The sequence below is a fragment of the Papio anubis genome, chromosome 1 (assembly GCF_008728515.1).
Source record: "Papio anubis isolate 15944 chromosome 1, Panubis1.0, whole genome shotgun sequence".
Lineage (NCBI taxonomy): Eukaryota > Metazoa > Chordata > Mammalia > Primates > Cercopithecidae > Papio > Papio anubis.
The window spans coordinates 126,695,445-126,713,914 of NC_044976.1; positions in this window are offsets into that span (position 1 = coordinate 126,695,445).

The following is an 18,470-nucleotide window of genomic DNA, read 5'->3' on the forward strand; positions in this document are numbered from 1 at the left end:
GAGGTTGCAGTGAGCCAAGATCATGCCATTGCACTCCAGCCTGCATGACAACAGCAAGACTCCATCTCAAAAAAAAAACCAAACAAACAAAAAAAAAACAAAGTAGAAAAAAGTAGCAGGGGGAAAAGGTTCATGAGTGATAAAGTTTTGTGATTTCTCCTCCTCCCCCTCCTCCCCCTCCTCCTCCTCCTCCTCCTGATGGAGTTTCACTCTTGTTGCCCAGGACAGAGTGCAATGGGGTAATCTTGGCTCCCTGCAACCTCTGCCTCCCGGGTTCAAGCGATTCTCCTGCCTTAGCCTCCCGAGTAGCTGGGATTACAGGCATGCACCACCAGGCCTGGCTAATTTTGTATGTTTTTAAGTAGAGATGGGGTTTCTCCATGTTGATCAGGCTGGTATCAAGCTTCCGACCTCAGGTGATCCGCCCGCCTCTGCCTCCCAAAGTGCTGGGATTATAGGTGTGAGCCACCACACCCGGCATGATTCCTTCTTCTAAGAGTCTGGTCATATGGAGAGTGAAAGCCAGTCTGACCTCTCCCCATGGTGCAGAGAGAAGGGCTCCAAGCATCAGTCACAGAGCACATATTTCCTCTACTCTATCCCAAAGGGCATTGTTCTCACTGCCCAACACTCCTGGTTGGCATCAGGGCTTGCCACAGTGTGTCTCAGACTTAAGAACCCTCAGGTGCTCTTAAAGTTGAAAATGATAAGCCCCACTCCAGAAAGAAGTGCCAAGTCCCGGCCGGGCGCGGTGGCTCAAGCCTGTAATCCCAGCACTTTGGGAGGCCGAGACGGGTGGATCACGAGGTCAGGAGATCGAGACCATCCTGGCTAACACGGTGAAACCCTGTCTCTACTAAAAAATACAAAAAACTAGCCGGGCGAGGTGGCGGACGCCTGTAGTCCCAGCTACTCGGGAGGCTGAGGCAGGAGAATGGCATGAACCCGGGAGGCGGAGCTTGCAGTGAACTGAGATCCGGCCACTGCACTCCAGCCTGGGCGACAGAGCGAGACTCCGTCTCAAAAAAAAAAAAAAAAAAAAAGTGCCAAGTCCCAGAGTACCAGGGGCAGGAAGGGCAGGAAGGGAAACAGCATTTACCACATACCTCTGTACACTTCACTCCTAGGCCATGTCTCTCTAGACCTTCTGCTCTAATGAGTCTCCCAGGCTCCCTTTCTCCTGGCACCACTTCCAGCTACTAAGATGTCAGGAGTGCCCAGAAGGATCAGGAAGCCGGGACCCAGAACCTTCCCTCTTTCAAGGCTTTCTGTGGAGCTGTCAGACCTTCTCCAGGTTGTCTTAACCACTCCAAGGAAGTCCAGGTTATCAGTTACTGTACCTTCAATCTACTTTCCTCCCTCACTGTAATCTGTCCACTCTGCCCTCACCCCACCCAGAGCTGCTGAGAAGAAAGTGCTGTGCCACAGGCTGGGCGTGGTGGCTCACGCCTGTAATCCCAGCACTTTGGGAGGCCAAGGCAGGCAGATCATGAGGTCAGGAGTTCGAGACCAGCCTGACCAATATGGTGAAACCCTGTCTCTACTAAAGCCAAAAATTAGCCGAAGTGGAAGTGTCACATGCCTGTAGTCCCAGCTACTTGGGAGGCTGAGGCAGAAGAATCGCTTGAACTCAGGAGGCAGAGGTTGCAGTGAGCTGAGATCACGCCATTGCACTCCAGCCTGGGCAACAGAGCAAGACTCCATCTCAAAAAAAAAAAAAACAACGAAAAAAAGAAAGTGCTGGTTGGGCACAGTGGCTCACGCCTGTAATCCCAGCACTTTGGCAGGCTCCCGAGGCAAAGTGGATCCCACAAGGTCAGGAGGTCAGAGACCATCCCTGGCTGGCATGGGTGAAACCTGTCTCTACTAAAATAAAAACAAAAAATTAGCTGGAGATGGCAGAACACCTGTGGTTGGCTTTCGGAAGAGCTGAGGCAAGGAGGAATGGCATGGGCCTGGGAGTGAGGAGGAGCTTACAGTGAGCCGAGATGCTCCCTGCACTCCAGCCTGGGCCGACAGAGTGAGACTCTATCTCAGAAAAAAAAAAAAGAAAAAAGTGCTGTGCCTGGGGTGGCTGTGTGCCTGCTCACCACAGGAAAGGGAGGGAGGCAGGTGCTCAGGCCTCTGCAGACGACAATGCTGTTCCCCCATTGGGTAGGTGTCTAAGGAGAGAAAAGGAGAAGCCTAGGAGAGTGGCCATGGCCCTGTGCCCATCTGTGCTCATTGTGTCTGGGAGCAATGGACAGGGAACCCATTAGCCAGCCACCAGGAGAGATCCTCTCCCTCCTTGCCTACAGAGGGGCCCTGTGCCATCAGGTATGTTGGGTGCAAACAGGATGAGCAGATCTATAGGAAGCAGGTCAGAGGCTGAGGGCCATGGCAGGGTCCCTCCCAACCAGTGGCCTCCAAAGCTGAGATGTGGAGGCAGAGGGAGGTTGACAAAAATATTGTGAAAAGCTGGGTGGAGAGAAGAGTAGGATCTGGAGACATACTAGGAAAAGGGGAACAGGGGCTGGAAATAGGACAGAAACTGAGAGGCAGTGAGGGGGAGGCAGGGACACTGGGTGGATATTGTGAGCTCTGGAATTCAGGGACCTCCCAGAAGCAAAAAGTTGGTTTGAACTATACCCCCTGTACTCAACGTCTACCTGCTAGCCTTGTCTCAGTTATGCCCACAGGATTGAATTCTTTTTTTTTTTTTTTTCGGAGAGAGGATCTCTCTCCCTCTGTCACCCTCAAGCCTCACTGCAGCCTCCACCTCCCAGGCTCAAGCAGTCCTCCCACATTAGCCTCCTGAGTAGCCAGGCCTACAGGTGCATGCCACCACATCCAACTAATTTTTAAAGTTTTGTTTTGCTTTGTTTTAGATGGAGTTTCACTTTTGTTGCCAGGCTGGAGTACAATGGCGCCATCTCAGCTCACTGCAACCTCCGCCTCCTGGGTTCAAGAGATTCTCCTGCCTCAGCCTCCAAAGTAGCTGGGACTACAGGCATGCACCACCACACCCAGCTAATTTTTGTATTTTTAGTAGAGACAGGGTTTCACCATGTTGGCTAGGCTGGTCTTGAACTCCTGACTTCAGGTGATGCACCTGCCTCGGCCTCCCAAAGTGCTGGGATTGCAAGTGTGAGCCACTACACCCGGTCTTAAAATTTTTATAGAGATGGGGGTCTCACTAAGTTGCCCAGGATGGTCTCAAACTCCTGGGCCCAGGCGATCCTCCTGCCTCGGCCTCCCAAAGTGCTGGAATTACAGGTGTGAGCCACTGCGCCCAGCCTGCGTGGTTGAATTTGGCAAGATGAAGGAAGTACAGTGAAGGAAGTGCAGTGAACCGGAGACCTTTGCTTTTCTTCAGTCCCTGTGGATGTTCCTGCTGGAGATGGTGTCCTGTCACCCTAGCCCCATTGACAGGTACCTCAGATCTCAAGATCTTTGTGAAACTTACCCTGGCCCCATTGACAGGTACCTCAGATCTTAAGATCTTTTTGTAACTCACCCTTCTTCCTCCAGCTCAGACCAAACCTCTTCTCAAAGATCTACCCTTTTTCCAGCATCTCTGTCATTTCATTCACAGTCTCTGCCCTCTGTGAAAATGGAATCTGTCTGGCAGTTTCTCCCTCACATCCTCATCCCCACTAACCCTGCCTATGCTATGATGCCAATACTTTTTATTCTGTCCCTCAAAGAGATGAGGTTTAGCAAGGCTTCCTCAACTTCCTCCTAGCAATATTCCCTCCTCCACTGTCTGAAATTCAAACTGGGGCTCCCATCATCGTGTTGCTTCTCTTTCCATTAGATTAACTCTCCTAGCCCCCCTCCCATTTTCCCTTAGCCTCTTGAGCTCAGGAAATGGTGCATGGGAGAGGCCAGGGCTGGGTCTCACACAATGGCTTTATTTAGCTCTCAAATGAGATCACATCATGTCATATCACTGCTTCCGCTGAGCAGAGAGGAGATTCTGAAATAGGTCTGGGATCAGATGCTTGAGATGGGGGAGGGGAGCTGGGAAAGCAGGAAGGGGCTCTAAGAAGTCATTTTACTTGTCTTCCTGCCTCTGGATCAAATGGTCTTCCCACTACTGCAAACCATCAGCGTGTGCTGTCCCTTCCTCCAGGTGTAAAACCTCCACAGATTGCACTGGTCATCAAAGATTTCTTAGACATTCTACTGGGAGCTGGAATGGGAATATATAATATTTTAATAGAGAGACATCTGTTATTCAAAACTCTGAGACCATAATTTCTTTAGGATGTTACAGCTTTGAAGTCTGTCAAATTTGCTAGCTCTGCCACTTTCTTTTTTTCTTTTTCTTTCTTTTCTGTTTTTTCTGAGATGGAGTCTTGCTCTGTTGCCCAGGCTGGAATGCAGTGGCACCATCCTGGCTCACTGTAATGTCCACTTCCTGGGTTCAAGCAATTCTTCTGCCTCAGCCTCCTGAATAGCTGGGATTACAAGTGCCTGCTACCATGCCCAGCTAATTTTTGTATTTTTACTAGAGATAGGGTTTTGCCATGTTGGCAGGGCTAGTCTCGAACTCCTGAACTCAGGTGATCCGCTCGCCTCAGCCTCCCAAAGTGCTGGGATTACAGGCATGAGCCAATGCACCTAGCCTAGCTATGCCACTTTCATAAGCCACATAACCTTGGGAACTTAACTTTTTTTTTTGGGGGACACAGGGTCTGGCTCTGTTGCCAAGGCTGGAGTGCAGCTGTGATCAGAGCTCACTGCAGCCTCAAACTCCTGGGTCAGGCGATCCTCCTGCTTTAGCATCCAGTAGCTGGACTACAGGTATGCACTACCATGCTCTAAGTTAAAAAAAAAAAATTTGGGCCCAGTGTGGTGGCTCACGCCTGTAATCCCAACACTTTGGGAGGCTGAGGGGGGCAAATCATGAGGTCAGGAGTTTGAGACCAGCCTGGCCAATATGGTGGAACCCCATCTCTACTAAAAATACAAAAATTAGCCAGGCGTGGTGGCACACACCTGTAATCTCAGCTACTAGGGAGGCTGAGGCAGGAGAATCGCTTGAACCTGGGAGGTGGAGGTTGCAGTGAGCTGAGATCACGCCATTGCACTCCAGCCTGGGCAACTCTGTCTCAAAGAAAGAACAAAATAGGCCAGGTGCGGTGGCTCACACCTGTAATCCCAACAAATGGGAGCCCTAGGCAGGTGGATCATGAGGTCAGGAGTTCAAGACCAGCTTGGCCAACATGGTGAAACCCTGTCTCTACTAAAAATACAAAAATTAGCTGCGCATGGTGGTACGCATCTGTAATCCCAGCTACTCAGGAGGCTGAGGCAAGAGAATAGCTTGAACCCGGGAGGTGGAGGTTGCAGTGAGCCGAGATCGCACCATTGCACTCCAGCCTGGGCAATAGAGTGAGACTTTGTCTCAAAAAAAAAAAAAAAAAAAAAAAGAATGACACTCTGTCTCAAAAAAAAAAATTTTTTTTTAGAGATGGAGTCTCACTGTGTTGCCCACGCTGGTCTTGAACTCCTGGCCTCAAGTGATGCTCCTGCTTTAGTTTCCCTAAGTGTTGGGATTACAGATATGAGCTCCTGAGCCCAGCCCAGCTAGCTTTTTTTTTTTTTTTTTTTTTGAGACAGAGTCTCCCTCTTGTTGCCCAGGCTGGAGTACAGTGGCGCGATCTCGGCTCACCGCAACCTCTGCCTCCCAGGTTCAAGCGATTCTCCTGCCTCAGCCTCCCGAGTAGCTGGGACTACAGGTGCACGCCACAATGTCCAGCTAATTTTTTGTATTTTAGTAGAGACAGGGTTTCACCATGTTGCCCAGGCTGGTCTCAAACTCCTGAACTCAGGCAATCCGCTTGCCTTGGCCTCCCAAACTGCTAGGATTACAGGCATGAGCCACCACACCCGGCCTGCCCAGCCAGCTTTTTTGAGCCTCAGACTCATGTATAAAATGGGAATGAGAAGCTGGGTGAGGTGGCTCACACCTATAATCCCAGCTCTTTGAGAGGCCAAGACGGGCAGATCACCTGAGGTCGGAAGTTCGAGACCAGCCTGACCAACATGGTGAAACCCTTTCTCTACTAAAAATACAAAATTAGCTGGGTGTGGTGGCACATGCCTGTAATCCCAACTACTCGGGAGGCTGAGGCAGGAGCATTGCTTGAACCTAGGAGGTGGAGGTTGTGGTGAGCCGAGATTGTGCTGTTGCATTCCAGCCTCAGCAATAAGAGCAAAAATCTGTCTCAAAAAAAAAAAAAGGAATGATAAGACCTACTTTGTTTTGGGTGTTTTGTTTGTTTGTCTGTTTGTTTTGAGACAGAGTCTCGCTCTGTCACCCAGGCTGGAGTGCAGTGGTGCGATCTTGGCTTACTGTAACTTCCGCCTCCCGAGTTCAAGCAATTCTCCTGCCTCAGCCTCCTGAGTAGCTAGGACTACAGGCGCCCACCACCACACCAGGCTAATTTTTGTATTTTCAGTAGAGACAGGGTTTCTCTATGTTGGTCAGGCTGGTCTCGAACTCCTGACCTCAGGTGATCCACCTGCCTCGGCCTCCCAAAGTGCTGGGATTATAGGCATGAGCCACGGTGCCTGGCCTGTTTTGTTTTTGGGATAGGATTGTTACTCTGTCACCCAGGCTGAGTGCAGTGGCACAATGATGGCTCACTGCAGCCTTGATTTCTGTCTCAGGTGACCCTTCCACCTCAGCCTCCCAAGTAGCTGGGACTGTAAGTGCGCACCACCATGTCTGGCTGATTTTTTTTGGTACTTTTTAGTAGAGACAGGGTTTCACCATGCTGGCCAGGCTGGTCTCAAACTCCCGGGCTCAACTGATTTGCCTGCCTCAGCCTCCCAAAGTGCTAGGATTACAGGCATAAGCCGCTGGGCCTGTACTTACTTTGTAAGGATGTTGAGAGACTTGATGATAATGTATGCAATGCACCTAGTCCCCATTCCATCTGTTTTTGGTACATATTAGGTGCTCAATAAATACTATTATTATTGTTGTTATTATTACTTAGAGACATAGAGACGGCAGGGTATATTGAAACAGAGAGCTAGAAAGAAGAATGCTTGGCCTGGTGTGGTGGCTCACGCCTGTAATCCCAGCATTCTGGGAGGCCAAGGCGGGAAGATCACAAGGTCAAGAGATCGAGACCATCCTGGCCAATATGGTGAAACCATGTCTGTACTAAAAATACAAAAATTGGCCTGGCATGGTGACTCACACCTGTAATCCCAGCACTTTGGGAGGCCAAGGTGGGCGGACAACCTGAGGTCAGGAGTTCGAGACCAGCCTGACCAACATGGAGAAACCCTGTCTCTACTGAAAATACAAAAAAAATTAGCCAGGCGTGGTGGCACATGCCTATAATCCCAGCTACTCAGGAGGCTAAGGCAGGAGAATCGCTTGAACCTGGGAGGCAGAGGTTGCAGTGAGCCGAGGTCACGCCACTGCACTCCAGCCTGGGCAACAGAGCGAGACTCTGTGGCAAAAAACAAGCAAAAAAAATTAGCTGGGCGTGGTGGCGCATGCCTGTAGTCCCAGCTGCTTAGGAGGCTGAGGTGGACAATCACTTGAACCGAGGAGGTGGAGGTTGCAGTGAGCCGAGAGCATACCACTGCACTCCAGCCTGGCGACAGAACGAGACTCTGTAAAGAAAGAAGGAGAGAAGGCGAGAAGGGGAGAGAGAGAGAGAGAGAGAGAGAGAATGATGGTGACCTACTGTTTTCTCTTAGAGAGAGAGAATAAATAACTCATGGGCTGACACTAACATAACTATGATGGGAACAGTTACACACAACTTCTGATGGAAAAGTGTGTATGCAATCAGAGCAAGAAGAGCAAGAAGAAATGAGTGCTTTTCTGTCCTTTGAGACCCTGATGAGCCCTGATAAAGTTCTCCTCTTCAAGGAGAAGAAAGGGATAGAATGGCCTCTGGAAATTTAAAGCAAGGGTTAGCAAACTATAGCCTCTGGGACAAATTTGTCCTGCTATCTTTTTTTAATAGTTGAAAAAAAAAATAAAAGAATACTTTGAGACGCAAAATTATATGAAATTCAAATTTCAGTGCTTATAAATAAAGTATTTTTGGAATGCAGCCATGCTCGGTCATTTACATATTGTCTATGGCTGTTTTTGCATTATGACAGCAAAGTTGGTAGTTGCAACAGAGAGCCCACAAAGCCTGATGTATAGATATATCCTGAGTCTGGGATCCTAATATGTGTGTGTGTGTGTGTGTGTGTGTGTGTATTTTTTTTTTTTTTTGAGATGGAATTTTGCTCTTGTCGCCCAGGCTGGAGTACAATGGTGTAATCTTGGCTCACTGCAACCTCCACCTCCCAGGTTCAAGCGATTCTCCTGCCTCAGCCTCCCAAGTAGCTGGGATTGCAGGCACCTGCCATCACTTCTGGCTAATTTTTGTATTTTTTAGTAGAGATGGGGTTTCACCATGTTGGCCAGGCTGGTCTTAAACTCCTGGCCTCAGGTGATCCACCTGCCTCGGCCTCCCAAAGTGCTGGGATTACAGGTGTGAGCCACTGCGCCCGGCTATATATATATGTGTGTGTGTGTGTGTGTGTGTGTGTGTATACACAGATATATACATATAAAATATATATATATGTGTGTGTGTATATATATATTAGACAGGGTCTCACTTGGTTGCCCAGGCTAGAGTACAGTAGCATGACCTCTGCTCACTGCAGCCTTGACCTCCCAAGTTCAAGCAATCCTCCCACCTCAGACTCCCAAGTAGCGAGGACTACAGGCACACCACACCACACCGGGATGATATTTGTAACTTTTGTAGAAACAATGTCTCGCTATGTTGCCCAGGCTGGTCTTGAACTCCTGAGCTCAAGCGATATGCCCACCTTGGCCTCCCAAAGTGCTGGGATTACAGTCATGTGCTACCACGCCTGGCCTAAAATATTTGTTAACTGGATCTTTACAGAAAAACTTTGCCAACTCCTAATCTAGAGCAACCGGGTCTCAAAATCTCAGGAAGGAGGAGAAAGGAGAAAAGAGATAAAAGAGGGACATGAAAGGATCACTGCACACCAGGCATTCGGCTACAAGCTTTGGGGAAGAAGGGACATTGAGACATTGAGACCTCAATATAACTACTTCCTTTTTTTTTTTGAGACGGAGTCTTGCTCTGTCTCCCAGGCTGGAGTGCAATGGTGCGATCTCGGCTCACTGCAACCTCCGCCTCCTGGGTTCAAGCGATTCTCCTGCCTCAGCCTCCCAAGTAGCTGGGATTACAGGCACCCACCACCACACCCAGCTAAGTTTTGCATTTTTAGTAGAGAGGGAGTTTCACTGTGTTGGTCAGGCTGGTCTCAAACTCCTGACTTCAGGTGACCCTCCCACCTTGGCCTCCCAAAGTGCTGGGATTACAGGTGTGAGCCACTGCACCCAGCCAACATACCTACTTCCTAAATGTCATCTGAGGCCTATAGAGAGAGAGATAATGAGTGCCAACATCCATTTTGTGCCATCCTCACAAATATTTCTTGAAACAGACATTATTATCCCTATTTTACATATGAAGAAACAGGCTGCATAGAGAGCTTAAGTAACTGGCTGGGGGTCACAGAGCTGATAGGAGGCGGAGATGAGTTTTCAAAGCTGATCCATCACATTATGGAGCCTGAATTCTTTTCTGAAACCAGAAAACAAGCTCTCAAAGAAAGCAAGTGGCTAGCTTTTTTTTTTTTTCCTGAGACACGGCCTCGCTCTATTGCCCAGGCTAGAGTGTAGTGGCACGATCTGGGCTCACTGCAACCTTTGCCTCCCAGGTTCAAGTGATTCTCCTGCCTCAGCCTCCTGAGTAGCTGGGATTACAGGCGTGCACCACCACGCCCGGCTAATTTTTGTAATTTTAGTAGAGACAGTGTTTCACCATGTTGACCAGGGTGGTCTTGAACTCCTGACCTCAAGTGATCCACCCATCTTGGCCTCCCAAAGTGCTGAGATGAAATTACAGACCTGAGCCACTGTGCCCAGCCTATCAAGTGGCTAGCTTTTTTTTTCCTTTTTCTTTTGAGATAGTCTTGCTCTGTCACCAGGCAGGCTGGAGTGCAATGGCATGATCTCGGCTCACTGCAACCTCTGCCTCCTAGGTTCAAGCAATTCTCCCACCTCAGCTTCCCAAGTAGCTGACATTACAGGCACCCGCCATTGTGCCTGGCTAATTTTTGTATTTTTGTAGAGATGGGGGTTTCACAATATTGCCCAGGCTGGTCTTGAACTCCTTACTTCAGGTGATCTACCCACTTCAGCCTCCCAAAGTGCTGGGATTACAGGCATGAGTCACCACACCAGGCCAAGTGGCTAGCTTTGAAAGAAATCTGGCAACATTATTTTTACCCACCTCATTCCTACCTCCCTGACCCTAGCCAAAGAAACGAAGCAGCTTCCAAAAGAAATGAGATAGGGGTCCCAAAGAAGTTCAGTGTATCCTTTCTTCTCCCTGTGTTAGCTTAGACCCCTGAATGAGGTGATGGGGCACAGGCAGGTCTCTGGTTATGTTTGCTGCCAGCGAACACTGAACATGGGGGAGGAACTGCTGACAGCAACCAAACAGCCAGGTGCTGTTGCTTGGAGGCAATGCTGGCTGGCCCTTTCGCAGCCTGAGAAGCTTTGAGTCTGGCTCTGGGATCCTAAATCTAGCGAGGTGGCCAATATTGGAGAAGACCCAGGAGAATCGGATAATAAAGGCTGAGGAGGAAAGGAGAGGCCAAATGACATGTTGTACTGGCTCTCCTCCAAATCTCCTGGCCCTGGGGGTGGGACATAGGGTCACAAAAACTCTTTGATGGTTCAAAATTTAACCTAACATTTCTTCTCCTGTAGAAAGTAAACCATTAATCCAACAGTGCCCTGCAAAGAAGGCTAAAGCAGAGCTTCTCTTCGCCTCAGATAAAGAAGGCTCCAGGAGCTACAATTCCTTCCCATGTGCTCCCTAGATACCCCATTCCAAGACAGGAGCACCCAAGTCTCTGATACCTTCCTGCTTCACCCATCTGCCTGACTTGGCTGAACGCTGGTGTCCTGGAACTCATTCTCCTTCTCTGACTTTCCTGTCCACTGTCAGAGAGTAGTGCCACAATTCCAAAAATGAAAGCAAAGTAAAAGATATAGAGGATCCATTCATTCAGCAAAGATTATTTTAGCACCTTTTAAGTGCCAGGCACAGAGAAGAGGACCCAGAAGAGTCTATGCACAAATACAATGGTGGGCCCTGGCTACCATCCCTTAGTGGGGCAGAGGCCAGTATGGGCAAAAGCCATCTGTCGTATCAGCTTCCGGGTTGTCTCCTGAGAGGCATTATCATCTGTACTTAGTTCTGGAATTTCAAGGCGTCCCCAGCCCCCTAATCTAACCACACACCCCTCTACTAACTCAGCCACAGGCATCTCAGACACTCTCCCTAAATCATCCCCATGTCCTTGATGTACTAGGTTCATAAGTCAGTCAGGAATTTTGCTGCTCTGGGCTTCCAAGTGTGACCACCTTTTTTTTTTTTTTAATTGGTTAGTAAACTGAACTTAGGGACCCTGCCCTCTTCCGTTCTGCTGGACCTGTAGCTGTATGCTTATTCTACCAGGGGCTTGGGACCCAGACTAACCCTTTATTTGTGGGGGATAGAGAAGAAAAGGGTCAAGACCAACCAGTCCTCTTCTACCTCCTGCCAGTTTCCTGGCATGTGTTCTGGGTGCCATGCCAGACAGGTGGGGCAAGAGAGGGTCTGAGGGCAAGGACCCAGGAAAGGGAAGAGGGAAACTCACCAGACCTGGGAGATATCCCAAAGATGGGAGACCTGTTTCTGCCCTCAGTTGGTGACTTCAGTGTGGGAAAAAGTCCTGCTTCAGGTGGCCCCTTTAAGAACCAGTCCAGCACCTTGGTGGGGGTCCCCTCTCTCTTGGTCCTTTTAAGGGAGCTGCTCATGGTCCAGAAGTTTGCATAAGGGGGAACTCATTCCAGTCCAGACCAGCTGCCTCTTCATCCACTGCAGCCCTTCCCTTCCCCGCCCTACTTCAAACACCCTAAACAGTGCTGTGCCCAGGCCCTTAACTCTTTCAATGCCATTACTGATCCCAGGGACTCCTGGGTCCCTCTGTTTTCAGCATTCCCTGAACACAGGGCGGCTACAGAATTCAGACTTGTGTGGAAACAGGTACAAGAAGCCATGCTGGGGTCACCCTGAGGAGAGAGTATATGGGAACCTGACACTCCAGGGAAGGTTCATTCCCAGCAGGGTCAGGGAGAAACTGGGGAGGGGAGAAAGCAGACATCTCCAGGAAAGAAACAGCTGCAGCTGGAAACCCACTTCACAGCAGGGTCCTCAGCAGGGTCAGTGGCGTCCTTTGCCCTCTCAAATTAGGCTTCACAACTGATTGTCGGCTGGGCATGGTGGCTCATGCCTATAATCCCAGCACTTTGGGAGGCCGAGGCGGGCTGATCACTTGAGGTCGGGAGTTAGAGACCAGCTTGGCCAACATGGAGAAACCCCGTTTCTACTAAAAATATAAAAATTAGCCGGGGGTGGTGGTGTGCACCTGTAATCCTAGCTACTGGGGAGGCTGAGGCAGGAAAATCGCTTGAACCCGGGATGCAGAGGTTACAGCCAGCCGAAATCACGCCACTGTAATCCAGCCTGGGCAACAGAGCAAGATTCCATCTCAAAACAAACAAACAAACAACAATAAAAAAAACCTGATTGTTTGTCCCTTTAAGAGGCAGGTTACAGCAATGGAGGAGGAAAGATTGTATTTTTTTGTGATGAAAGTACAGGGTGGAGCGGTTACAAGGGCAGCTGCACTGAGAAGGGCCCTAGTGTCAGCACCAGGAACAAGGGTGACCAAGGAACTCAGCATATCCGGGGCTCATGGCTTGTTGTGGATACCAGGCGGCAGTATATTTGACCAGCTCCCCCACTCTCTTCCCAGATAACAGTTTCTGGGGCGGGGCAGTGGCTGACTCACCTTCACTGCTTTCCCTGGGGCAGAGGACAGCTGGGGCTGACGTCGGACTTCCTGAGGTAACGGAGAGCCCTCTTTGCCTCCTGTGGGCTAGTAGAAAGGGCATGTTAGAGCTGGAAAATCTTGGCTGCCTCTGCCAAGTCACTAGTTACAGGACCTTGTGTCACCTATTTAGCCTCATCCCCTTATCTGTAGAATGCAGATGTTAAATGAGACATGTGAGAACAGTGGAACATACATGCTGGGTCCGTAATAAATAAATATGCTAGCTGCCACTGGTGGGCAACCTTGGACAAGCCGCTTCACCCTGTGTCTTTCCTGATCTATTAAATGAGAGCATCAAATTAGGTAATCTATGGTTTATCCTTACTCAAAAATTCTCTCTGTCGGTGAGTGGAAGAGAGCAGCTGCTGCCGGATGTAGAACTGTGTGTACCCTTCCCCACCTGGCTGGATCTCACCCACACGATGAGAAAGTGACAGTGGTTGTTCCTCATGTTCCTCACTGCATAAGAGCAAAGGGGTAATACCTGCCCTATCATACCAGTGAGGGGTCCTCAAAAATCCTCTAAACAATTTCATGATTGTGCAGATGAGGAAACAGGCTCCAAGAGGCAGAGTTATTTTATATATACTTTATATATATATATTAATTTTTATTTTCCATTGAGATAGGGTCTCACTCTGTCACCCAGGCTGGAGTGCTGTGGCATGATCATGGCTCACTGAAGCCTTGAACTCCCAGGCTCAAGCAGTCCTCTTGCCTCAGCCTCCTGAGTAGAAGGGGGCATGATTTACCCAAGGTCATACAGCCAGTGAGTGGTGGAGTTGGGGCTGGGACCCAGTACTCCTGCCTCTGGCATACGCTGCTTCTCCTACTCTTAGCTGCTCTCTCAAGGGACTAAGCCTTGGTAACCGCTCATCCTTTCACTGAATCGCTCCATTACTTCCAGTTTTCCAGAAATTATTATTATTTTTTGAGATGGAGTTTCGCTTTTTTGTCCAGGCTGGAGTGCAATGGCACAATCTCGGCTCACTGCAACCTCTGCCCACCCGGTTCAAGTGATTCTCCTGCCTCAGCCTCCTGAGTAGCTGAGATTATAGGTGTCCGCCACGACACCCGGCTACTTTTTGTACTTTTAGTAGAGACAGGGTTTTGCCATTTTGACCAGGCTGGTGTTGAACCCCTGACCTCAAGTGATCCACCCACCTCGGCCTCCCAAAGTGCTGAGATTACAGGCGTGTGTCACTGCGCCCGGCCTGTAGAAATTCTTATACCTGTTTCCCACTTACTTTCTTCGAGTGCCAAAGTCGAGTACAGGAAGGGGGCGGAAATCAAGGCACCTGGCTCCTCCTGGTACCAGGGTGGGGTGTGTGGGTGAGCTGATGCCAGCTGAAAGTCTGCACAATGAGGGAGGGCTGGAGGGCTGGTCTCCAGGGGTGGGGGCACCTGGAACACGCTGGTGGCTGACCTACTGTCTGTATTGCCTTTTAGGGAGGAGCTTCAGTTTGGGTACCCAGCCTCCAGGAAGGATGTGGGATCAGTGCTTACTTTCCTCTCCGCTCACAGATCTGCACACAATCCTGAGATCAAGGTTCATACCTCCCTAGGGTGGTTTTCAGTTAGAGCGGAGGAGTGTTGTCTGCCACTCCTCCTCCTATTAAATTACCTCAAGAAGTTAAGAGGGCTCAATCCTAAAGCCAACTATTCCAGCTAAGACTTTCTGTCTATAGATTTTAGAGGCTCTTATATTCTCCAACACCACTACTTAAGGGAGGTTCACATTCCATCCTGACTCCAAGAAAGTTGATCTCTTAGATGAGGTATCTAGCTGTGGCCTTTTTTCAAGGTGCCTGTGACACCAACTGTCTTCACAATGCTTCTCTTGTCATCTGTGTCAGGCCTGGGTTTCCCTCCTAGTTGCCTTCTCCATGACAAGGGCCAGGACACAAAGTGCTGAGTTTTGTAAGGAAAAGGTACAATAGGCCGGGCGCGGTGGCTCAAGCCTGTAATCCCAGCACTTTGGGAGGCCGAGACGGGCGGATCACGAGGTCAGGAGATCGAGACCATCCTGGCTAACACGGTGAAACCCCGTCTCTACTAAAAAGTACAAAAAACTAGCCGGGCGAGGTGGCGAGCGCCTGTAGTCCCAGCTACTCGGGAGGCTGAGCCAGGAGAATGGCGTAAACCCGGGAGCGGAGCTTGCAGTGAGCAGAGATCCGGCCACCGCACTCTAGCCTGGGTGACAGAGCGAGACTCCGTCTCAAAAAAAAAAAAAAAAAAAAGGAAACGGTACAATAAAGATGCCCCCAGCTTTTGGGAAAGGAGCACCTCTCAGAGTTCAGATTAAGGAAGGAATCTTATACAGACAGTCCCCGACCTAAGATTTGACTAAGATTTTAGACTTCACAAGAGTGTGAGAGCCATACACGTTCAGTAGAAACCCTTTTCCAAGTACCATAAAACCATTCTGTTTTTCACTTTCAGTAGTCAATAAATTACACGAGATATTCAACACTTTATTATAAAATAGGCTTTGTGGGCCAGGCACAGTGGCTCACGCCTGTAATCCCAGCACTTTGGGAGGCTGAGGTGGGTGGATCATTTGAGCTCAGGAGTTCAAGATCAGCCTGGCCAACATGGTGAACCCCAATCTCTACTAAAAAATACAAAAATTAGCCGGGCGTGGTGGTGCGTGCCTGTAGTCCCAGCTACTCAGGAGGCTGAGGCAGAATTGCTTGAACCTGGGAAGTGGAGGTTGCAGTGACCTGAGATTGGGCCACTGCACTCCAGCCTGGGCAAGAGTGAGATTCTGTCTCGGAAAAAAAAAAAAAAAAAAAGTACAAAAAATAGCTGGACATGTGGCGGGCACCTGTAATCCCAGCTACTAGGGAGGCTGAGGCATGAGAATCACTTGAACCCGGGGGGTGAAGGTTGCAGTGAGCTCTGGCAGGGAAGAGGTGCCTGGATCCCTTGAGTTGGGCTCTAAGCATGACCTATAGAAAGGCAGTGACTTTTGCTGCTGCAGCAGTGGGGAGAAGCCACTCTGAGCTGACTCTGTCCAACCCAGGAATGCTGATTCCTTCCTTAATCTGAACTCTGAGAGGTGCTCCTTTCCCAAAAGCTAGGGGCGTCTTTATTGTACCTTTTCCTTACAAAACTCAGCACTTTGTGTCCTGGCCCGTGTCATGGAGAAGGCGACTAGGAGGGAAACCCAGGCCTGACACAGATGACAAGAGAAGCATTGCACCACTGCACTCCAGCCTGGGTGACAGAGTGAGACTCCGCCTCAAAAAATAAATAAAAATAATAAAATAGGCTTTGTGTTAGATGATTTTGCCCAACTGTAGGCTAATGTAAGCGTTCTGAGCATGTTTAAGGTAGGCTGGGCAAAGTTATGATGTTTGGTATGTTAAGTGTATTAAACGCATTTTCTTTTTTTTTTTTTTTTTGAGACGGAGTCTCGCTCTGTCGCCCAGGCTGGAGTGCAGTGGCCGGATCTCAGCTCACTGCAAGCTCCGCCTCCCGGGTTCCCGCCATTCTCCTGCCTCAGCCTCCCGAGTAGCTGGGACTACAGGCGCCCACAACCGCGCCCGGCTAATTTTTTGTATTTTTAGTAGAGACGAGGTTTCACCGTGGTCTCGATCTCCTGACCTTGTGATCCGCCCGCCTCGGCCTCCCAAAGTGCTGGGATTACAGGCGTGAGCCACCGCGCCCGGCCTATTAAACGCATTTTCAACTTAAAGCATTTTCCATTTACACCAGGGTTATCTCCTGATATGCATATCATATAAACCTATCAGACATAACCCTACTGGAAGTCAAGGAGCACCTGTATTACCTTCCAGAGTTATGAAGTTTACCCTATTCTCTAAGCCAGAATCCCCCCCGCCCATAGGTTAACTCATTATATTTTCCATGGAGACTACACAGATGGAAAATCTCCTTCAGAGGATAACACTCCATAGTCCTAGAGTGCAAGATGATGTGTATCAGACTAGCTCCCTTTCCCTTCCCCACACCTGTTCTCAACCCCAAGCCTCTGACTCATTGGCCTTTCCTCCCCATTCTCCTGAGCAAGTCCCAGGTTTCCACCAGGAACACAGTGAACAAAAGCAAATATATCCTCCTTGCCTCTAACCTGGCCAGTCCTGGGATGTCCAAGCTGCAGCCCCTGAAAGAGGGATGTGAGCTGGCAGAGGGCTACTCCATTTGGAGCCTCCCGTTGTCTCCATGTTCTTTTCATCCTCCTGGGCCTGGAGGCTCTGATTGCTGGGCTAAGGAAAGGTTAAACCAGTTGGGCAGTGGAGTCGGGGGAGCAGAATCTAAACTGGGAAACTCGGTAGCAGAAACAAAGCCGGCGTTTGTTGGGCTTCCCTCCTGCCTGGGAGGCTGTTCTCAGACCACGGCATTCCTGGGTTGGACAGAGTCAGCTCAGAGTGGCTTCTCTCCACTGCTGCAGCAGCAAAAGTCACTGCCTTTCCATAGGTCATGCTTAGAGCCCACCTCAAGGGATCCAGGCACTTCTTCCCTGCCAGAGCTCAAAGAACAGAGGCATTACAAGTAAATTCAGGCCAGGCTTGGTGGCTCACGCCTGTAATCCCAGCACTTTGGGAGGCTGAGGCAGACAGATCACTTGAGGTCAGGAGTTCGAGACCAGCCTGACCAACATGGTGAAACCTTGTCTCTACTAAAAACACAAAAATTAGCCAGGTGTGGTGGTGTGCACCTCTAATCCCAGCTACTTGAGAAGCTGAGGCAGAAGAAATGCTTGAACTCGGGAGGCGGAGGTTGCAGTGAGCTGGTCTGTACTTCATCCTGGGCAACAGAGCAAGACTCCATCTCAAAAAATTTAAAAAAAAAAAAAAAAAAATGCACCAGGCCCAGTGGCTCATGCCTGTAATCCTAGCACTTTGGGAGGCTGAGATGGGCAGATCATTTGACGTCAGGAGTTCGAGACCAGCTTGACCTACATAGTGAAATCCCATCTCTACTAAAATATAAACATTAGCCAGGCGTGGTGGCAGATGCCTGTAATCCCAGCTACTCGGGAGGCCGAGGCAGGAGAATCACTTGAACCCAGGAGGTGGAGGTTGCAGTGAGCCAAGATCACAACACTGCATTGTAGCCTGGGCAACAGAGTGAGACTCCATCTCAAAAACAAGAAAGTAAAATTAAAGCTCAATAAAAGCTAGTTCTTTTTTTCTTTTTGAGACAGAGTCTTGCTCTGTCACCAGGCTGGAGTGCAGTGGCACGATCTCGGCTTACTGCAACCTCTGCCTCCTGGGTTCAAGCGATTCTCCTGCCTCAACCTCCTGAGTAGCTGGGACTACAGGCCCGTACCACTGTGCCCAGCTAATTTTTTGTATTTTTAGTAAAGACGGGGTTTCACCGTGTTGGCCAGGATTGTCTCGATCTCCTGACCTTGTGATCCGCCCACCTCGGCCTCCCAGAGTGCTGGGATCATAGGCATGAGCCACCGCGCCTGGTCGAAAGGCTAGTTCTTA